The sequence below is a fragment of the Anguilla anguilla genome, chromosome 4 (genome assembly GCF_013347855.1).
Source record: "Anguilla anguilla isolate fAngAng1 chromosome 4, fAngAng1.pri, whole genome shotgun sequence".
NCBI classification, from domain to species: Eukaryota; Metazoa; Chordata; class Actinopteri; order Anguilliformes; family Anguillidae; genus Anguilla; species Anguilla anguilla.
Window position 1 is genome coordinate 44,904,471 of NC_049204.1, and position 9,304 is coordinate 44,913,774.

Consider the following 9,304-nt stretch of genomic DNA (forward strand, 5'->3'; position numbering starts at 1 on the left):
GGTTTTCTTGAGGCCGTTGTAAATATGTATCCCTGCGTGTTATTCAAATTGTTCAAGACAATAAATGGTCACTGAAAATGTAAATCTTCACATATAAAACCAATGGTAAGATTATATATTTATCCCATATTTAGATATTGATAGTCGAGTGACATGGTATTATTACACAAGAATTCCTCTATTTTGCTATTCAGTGAGCAGCATTTTTTGCCGCTGTATTTGCATACCTTCGGGCTATTGTTGGCTTTCTTATAGCTATGATGGAATACAAATTTTGGTGCTGAAAGAATATTTTTATGAACTCTCAAATGGATGCTATTGTCCAGTGTGCCATGCCCGGTGGCTATAGTTGCAGATGAGACTGCTGTTAGGAGGCGCTTGTTAAACAGAATGATCTACATGGAAATGGTGACACTTACAAACTCTGTTCGGTATTGTTGTTGCATATCATCTACTAATAAAGCTAGAACACAGTGTTTGCCATTTACATTTGTATGGTTGCATGAGCACTGAATTTGTTTGAATATTTGTTCTTTATGTACCAGCGTAGTAGGAATGTCAAAGTCACGTTTGGAAAATGTTAAAAGCACCTCATTTCACTTCCGTGTGTGTTATAACAGTGTTGTTAAATTACGGCCGTCTTCAGACTAAGAAGTCAGTTTTCCTTCACCACACCAGGAGGCGCAAGGATATATTTTTCATCGCGGTGGACACGCATTTTTATTTGTACGAATGTTTTATTTATTTTGTTATTAGAAATATTTGTTTGTTTATTTTGAATAATACATTATATAATGTTTTAAATATGTGATCTTAAAAAATATTTTTATAGGCTATTGCGTTCGTTTTGTGATCATTTGTTTATGCCTATGCCTTTCCCTTGTGTTCTGAAATCATAGCCCTACATTTTATTTTTACTGTTATTATGCAACTGGAAATTTCTAAATAAGGGTTAAAATAAAATTGATCCGTCTTCAAATGCAAAAAAACAAATTTGTTTTTTTCAATTTTATGCATTATCATGCTCGTGCACAATGGCTGCATGCGACACGTTCACGTACAACAACAATGCTGCGTAGGATATTGAAAAAACTAAATCTAAGCTAAATAAACTACTACAATATAACAAGATAAAAATATATTCGAAGCGCTATTTGTTTCGGCTGTTAATTTGTTTATTTATAGAATGTTACAGTGAATACGTCTTTTTGTAGGCCAGAAAACTAAATCCCCACGGGAAAAATGCATTGGAAATCTGACGAGAGAACCCAATGCCAACTTACTTCGGGGTTTTAGGACTACAAACTGTAACACTATTGCAAAAACAATCTAAAATAAAGAAACCACTACAATACAGCATGATAAAAATATATTTGAATCATAGCGTAGTTTGTTAGTTTATAGTTGTCATAGTTTGTTTTGGCTGTTAATTTGTTTATTTATAGAGTGTTTCAGTGAAGACGTCTTTTTGTACACCAACTCGGACGTTTCTTCTGCCATCGGTTCCCTCGGCAAATTTCCTATGCATTTATCCCAGACGGATTACGTTTATTTAGTGCACTTGTTACTTGTTATCAGTGGACTTTCTGTGAGTGCTGATCAAGCATACCTTGCTCGTTGATGCATGTATATATATATATATGCCAAATTACAGATGATAGTGAACGTAGGCTACTTTTCAAAATATGCTAAAAAATTATAGCTGTATCATATCCTATTTTCTCTGAGGTAAAAATGTGACGTGACACATTTGGCTTTTGAGGGACCAGGAAGGAGGGGACATTCGTTTTGGGGGGGGGGGGAAATCATTGTGGAAAAACATCCATCACATCCTGTGAGTGAGTCGCACGCGAGTGGTGACACAATGTCCAGTTAGGCTAGGCTTTGCAGTTGCTATTATGTATAACTCCATAATTTTTTTAAAACATAGTATTAACCTTTAGGCTACTTGAGAGAACAATACATGTAACTATTACATAGCCTACAATCAAAAATTATTTCTCAAATGTGAAGTGTCTTGTGATGTGTTCGTGTGGTGTATGCCATTGAGTAAACTAGTAATAAAAATCTTTAAAAAAAACAGTAAACTAAATAGAAAAAAAGAATAAAAATGTAGAAAAAAGTATAAGCAAGAGCGAGAGATTGCTGCGTAACTAAAAGTAATACAAGGCATACTTTGTAGCGTAACGAATTACGGCTAAGCAAATTACTTTTATTATTTTTGAAGCGAGTAGGCTAACATAACATAATAATATTATGTGCCGGACAAATAGAACATTTCATCTCTCCCTGGAGAGATATCAACTATCAACCATTCACACGTGGCATAAGTGAACCATTCTCAAGTGGGACATTCACATGTCAATCTAAAGGCCATGATACACGGGCAACTTTTTTGGGCAATATTGCCAGCAATATTGCCAGCAACTCAAGTTGCCCTGATACACTGGTGGCAATGGGCAATGGGCAACGTAACTGAAAAAGAATGTTCGGTAACCAACAACCATTCAAATTGCATAATGATGCCTCTGAAACCTTACCTGGGCCTATCAGAACACAATATTCTGTTACCTGGGGGATATTATCCTGGAGATGTTAAGCAGAAAAATGGAGGACCTGACCTATGCGGCAGTTACCGTTTTACTGGCCTCATCGTTGATTGTTCAAAGGTAAATATTATCTATATGAATCTACACTTACATTTAGTTTTTCTCAGATATCTGTTTACACAATATAATCCAGACTAATATGCTACATTCTGGTCCATAGACAACAACAGGCCAAACGCAAGAGGACTACATGGACAAGGAGATGGTTGTTGAGAAGACGGCTAGGCTGCTACAGCCAACTGTTAAGGGAACTGGTGGAGGAAGATCCCATGGGATACAGGAGCTGGATGAGGATGGATAGGGAGACGTTCAATTGCTTGTTAGGGAGGATTGAAGAACAGATACAAAGACAAGACACCACAATGCGAAAAGCCATAACGCCAGGTGAACGCCTCTCCATCACCCTGCGCTACCTGGCCACTGGTGAAACTTTCTCCTCCATGGAGTACCTGTTCAGGATCAGCCGTCACAGCATTGGGCGTATTGTCATAGATACCTGCAAGGCATTATATCAAAGCCTCCAGCCTGAATTTATGAAATTACCATCAACAGCAGAGGAATGGGAGGCTGTAGCCCAGAAGTTTGAACGAAGATGGGATTTCCCCAATTGCATCGGGGCTTTAGATGGGAAACATATAATAATTCAACCACCACCTAACTCTGGCTCTCACTACTTTAACTACAAAGGCACCCATTCAATTGTTTTGATGGCACTTGTTGATGCAGATTTAAAATTTCTATATATTGACGTAGGCAGAAATGGTAGGGTGAGCGATGGAGGAGTCTGGGGAAAATGTGGCCTTGGTGTGCCTTGGTGAATAACTCAGTCAACCTGCCAGCTCAGAAAACATTGCCAGGGAGAGAGATGCCAGTCCCCCGTGTTGTGGTGGCGGATGAAGCCTTTGCTCTCAAGGCACACCTCATGAGGCCATATCCAAGAACTCAACTGGACAATGAGAAGAGGATATTTAACTACCGTCTCTCTCGGGCAAGAAGATGTGTGGAGAACGCCTTTGGGGTTTTGTCCAACAGGTTGCGAGTCTTCAGACAGCCCATTGGGATTGCACCTCAAAAAGTGGTGTGTATCACCAAGGCAGCCTGTGCACTGCATAACTACCTTCGCACACAAGATGCCACACGACAGGTGTACTCCCCAAACACCCTAGTAGATCAGGTGGACCAAGAAACTGGAGATGTAATTCCAGGATCTTGGCGAGAAGAACCAGAGTGCCTACTACAGCTGGAACCTACTCATGACAGAAACCCAACTACTGATGCCAAAACTATCAGACAAGAGTTTACCTCCTACTTGTGTACAAATGGAGCAGTCAGTTGGCAGAACAGTGCCATTTCCTTGTAGTGCATGATGTTCCTGACCTATGACCTATGAAGGTCTCAACATACTATAGATTTTAGAAGTAAAGCATATAACTTCTTTACCCAATTCAATTTAAGGAAGGGGAATTAAGTGTATTAATTAAATTAATTTGAATTAATTTATATGTATTTATATTTATTCAATTAATTTATTACACATTTATTCAAAATAATTTTTCATTCAAATTCACACTGCACATAGAAAAGTAATGAAAACAAGTGAACAGGTGATTATAAAATGAAATTTTGTTAGATTTTATTGAACATTAATTACAGTATAGTCTTTCCTCTTGTATGTTATTACTTAAATAAAATGGGTAATAAAAAACTCATTGGTTAAACTAGTTCTATCTGAGATTACTCTTCTATATTGGTATGTACAATTTCAATAATCTTCCTCTTCACACTCCTCAGTTTCTCCACCGGCACCTCTTGCAGACACTCATCTAAATATTTAAAAAATCCTGCATGTGCTGACTCCGACTTCCGTTCTTGTCTTTTCAATAGAAAATATTGCCGGCAATCGTTGTCAGCAATATTTCTGGCAATATTGCCCAAAAAAGTTGCCTGTGTATCATGGCCTTTAGAGTCTCTGGCTAACAGGTCTCTCGTTGCAGTTACAGGTCCACAGCAAACAACTACAGCGAGAAGTGTGGACGGTTGGTATGGCAATGGGGACTGGTTACCATCTTTTCAGGGTGATCAGGTAAAGGCTATGCCAGGTTAATGAGAAGAGAAAAAGAAAAACACTAGGCAAAAATAATACAGAAGAAAAGGAAGAGGGAGAGAAGGGGCCTATATCTACAAACTTCTACCAAGTGAAAAAAAACACTATATTGAGAAGATACGGTCAATAATCAGTGTGGAATCTTACAAATTGCCAGCTAGGTTTTGGAGTGGAGATCGAGACAAGCTATACCTTCCCACCTATACTTGGACATTGCTATTTATTATTAAAACATCTATGTGTAGTGTGGAAGAGCTCCTCTCATTCTCCAATCCAAACAGAGAAACGAGCAGTGAACAGGATCTTTTTGGGAGGGACACCAATACAACTAGACATTGGGCAAGGGGAATTTGATGTTTTCCCAAAGTTGTCCCACTGTCGCCCCCTGGGATCCTCATCCATGGCAGTAATGTCAAGTAACTGAAACTGAGACGCTGTGAATGATATGACGTTATGTTAGCCTTGACGAAACAATATTGGAGACAACACTGGACATTGTTAGCCTGGATCCAGACCCCGAATTGCTGTGCCTGCATTATCGTTTTCTTTTTCTGGCAAGAAAACAAAAATGCTGACAAGACAATTCAGGGTCTGGATAATCCAGACAGATATTGCCTATTCTGTAAAACTATAATTCGTTCAACACCCAGTTGAGTAAGTTACCCAAGAGTAAGTGTATTGTCTTCCAAGCACACTTTGGAATAAATGATGAATTCCAAGTTTATGTCATGTGATTCAGCTCATAAGAAAACACTTCTGACAATGTGTATTCAGTGTCTAATGGCAGCCATGTTCTTACAGGGAGCAACTTTTCCTTTTAAAATTTGATTAAAACTAGAGTATACTTGATGCCTGCCAAGGATCATGTCAGTATCCAGTATGCTTCATGAGAAGATGATTCTTAACTATTATTTTTCAAGATTGAACAATGGGTGTAAAAGCTGAATTCTCAAATCCTCTCAACAAATATCTTTTTTCAGTATTGACACAATTCTCATTTTATCTTGTTCATGAGGTTATGTCCTTTCATTCAGTATGTGATTTAGGCCAATATTCTAATTATGGAATTAATTATTTACATAATTTTTTTACATTTAAAAAAATGGCCAGAGAATGCAGATTATATAACACCGTGTTGAGGCCCACAGAGTTTGAGAATGATTAGCTCTCATTTATGTTTAACCACAAGCTAGGTGGATCTTGATCACAACTCATTTCTCTTTTATTCAGTGAAACTTTCAGAAGATATAACACAAAACAAGACTGACTGTATAACACAAGCTGGCTGCCCCTTTTATACAGCCCTGGGCTCAGTATGCAAATCACACTCACAAAATCTCACACATTGCTCACATACATCACACATTGTCTAGCTAGCCAATCTGTGGCTCGCTTGGTATTCCCAAACACTGTTACGACTCTCAGGCATCTAGGGGTAGGAGGGAGTACGTAACATATTTATTGTTAAATAAAATGACCGGGTGAAAAGGTGTTGAGAGCGTTTAGTGTAAATAATCAAGACAGACAAGATTGAAGATGCTATTAAAGGTGTTATATTATAAAAGAGTGCAAGGGAGGTACTATTTACATTTTTACAAATATTTACACAAAACAAAGACACCACTAGTTCACAAGGCCAAGGTACATGGATGTTGCCAAAGAAATGAAATAAACAAAACCAAACAGAGCTAGAACAAAAATAAGCGGATTAACTAACTAAGTACAACAAAAGACTGCCTATCTAACTAACTTGACCAAAAATACATGGTTGGCACCCACCCCTTACCTAATGTGTCTATACAGAAGTTCCTTCTGCATGTAGCACCAGTGTATAGAGGCCTCTGTCTTACCTGCCCCAGGGCCTGAACCACACACAGACAACCACACATCCACACAAGCAGGGGAACGATCACCCACACATGTCTTTGGATCTCTACACGTGCACACACACAGCGAAAATGGAGAGAGATGAATGAGAGAGACTGCGAGCAGCAGCAGCCACACAGATTTTATCTTCCAGAGGAGGGATGTGATTAGTGGAGGTGGGACCAGAATAATGATGATTGACAGCGGGGACAGCGAATGGAATGGTGAATGGCCTCCTGCAGCATTACAGGGGGAAAAACCACACACAACGACATGGAACGTAACACACACGAAACACATATACAGAAACACAAATGATATACAACTAGCTCCTGGGTAGCTGAACAACTTGGCTAGCCAGTTACACTATTCCTAATTTAAGCAACTAAGGAACAACTCCATTACTCCATACTTGGGGGGAGGGTGCTGCTTCCGGTACAGGAGAGGATAGTAGTTTGCCACACTTGATTTTGGCCTTTCCAGTGCTTGTGAGAGAAGTGCCAACAGAAGCCTGAAACCTTCGCAGGGCCATTGGTTTTTTCTTGTCTCTTCTGTAGAGGTTCCATGCATTGATGACTGCCACTGTGACAGTGTGCTACCAAATGTACAAATACCATCTTCGGGATTTGAAGCTGAACTTGTAAAGTGCAGACCGCATATCAAGGAGGTCAACACCTCCCATGAATTTGTTGTATGATTCAACAATGGCTGGTCTGGGAACCATTATGTGTGTTTTGGATTTTCGATGCCAATGTTTCACATTTCCCACTGGTTCAATGCCAACGAAAGAAGAAAGTAGGTTCACAGCTTTGTTGTCACACCATCTTACAATGATGTTGTTTTCCTGGTTTACTCTAAAATCCAGTGACCCTCTCCCTTTTTCTTCAAATCGTTTTCATCCATCATGTTGCATTCTTTTAGGTCTGCCCTGTTCATCTGCCTATGTGGTAGATTCCTCTTTCTTTCAGGTGTTCCACCAGTGGAACTGATGTAAAATAGTTGTCAGCAAAAACCTTGTGATTTTTTCCTGCTGGAAGGGTTGATGTCATTTTCAGGACAACATCTCTAGTAACACCAACATCAGATTTCTCTTTGTCTGGGTTTTCTGCACCTTGACAAACATCAAAATCATAAAGAAAGCCACTTTGTCCAGCACGTCCCCACATCTTGAAACCCCATTTGTGAGGTTTTGCTGGAATGTAGACCCGTAGATGATATCTTCCCTTGAATGGCACCATAATTTCATCAACTGCATGGCATTCTTCAGGAGGTATGCAAAGAAATTGTTCTCATAGTTTTTGTAACCATGGCCTGAGTTTCCACAACTTATCTTTCTTTGCATCATCAGACACATTGAGGTTGTCCTGAAAGTGAATCAGTGGCAGCAATTTCAGGAATCACTCTCGAGACATCACATCACCAACTGTGGAGTGCCTTGTCTCCATCTCCCAATAGGCTCGTACATTGGGCATCTGTACTAAACCCATGTGCATGAAGAACCTGTTTCATTTCCTTGGCAGTTGTGTTTACTGACTTTCCCTGTTCCTGTACACTGTACAAGTTTGTTTGTTCTGCAATTGTCTGTAGCATTTCATCAGTAACAAACTGTTTGAAATACATGTATGGTGTCCAGTCTGACCTGTCTTCTGAGGCTTCCTGAACACATTCATCAAATTCAACAACTGGAGGTTCAAACTGTACTTTTCTCCACCTATACGCTTTCCTTTTCATTTGCCCCCTCATCTGCTCGACACTTTCATCTTCCTCAACACTTTGCAAGTCTTCCTCATCACTACTATCTGAGCTTCCCTCAATACTCCCTGTATTAGGAGTCCATTCCTCCTCATCATCCTCATCCTCATCTTCCCCTAAATGCTCCATGTCATTAGAATTGCCATCCATAAGCATGCTCAATACCTCGTAAACATTGTACCGTTTTGCCATATGAAAATACACACATTCATTTTTTTATTGTGTATTCGGAATTTCTTCTCTGAATTGGTCAATATAACAGACAGATTATGATAGCCAGGGCATTGTTTTAGTGAAAATCAATGAGAAAAAGACAATTATTAGAAAGTGATTCATTGCAACATAACTGATTATCATGATTGTGTTGGTTGCATATAAAAATACATTAAAATATCTAAATTTCCACTCCAAATATATCTTCATTTCAATCTTTAATTAAATAATGAAAATAGTGTATTTTACATTGTGGTAGGCATAATGCATACTGCATCGTGAAATGCAATACAATGACGATTGAGAGGTTTACAGATAAATTACCTTATATACCTGCTGCATCACATTTAATACACACGATTTTACTATAAAATAACGTACAACATATGAAGTTATTATACGTTTCTTCAGTACAGTGAATATTCATATTGAAATATTAGTAACAAGATAAATGTTATTCTTACTGTAACTTTTTAAAAATTAGAAAAGATTTCCCTGCAAAACACATGCCGCTCCCTACATGGAGGCAGCCATTTTGGGTATTACAACTGAAAGACCCTCTACTGCCTGCAGTGCACAGATAATTCACCAGTGGGCAGAACATATGTAGATTGTAAGATTGTATACAACAGGTTTTTCAGGAAAGTATTGATCATGTTGATGACCTATAAGTCTCAGAAACTCATGTATCATATGTGGTACAAATGGCGCTACAGGGTTAAACAATTAATATCCTATCATGCTCTGTGGCATGTATAAT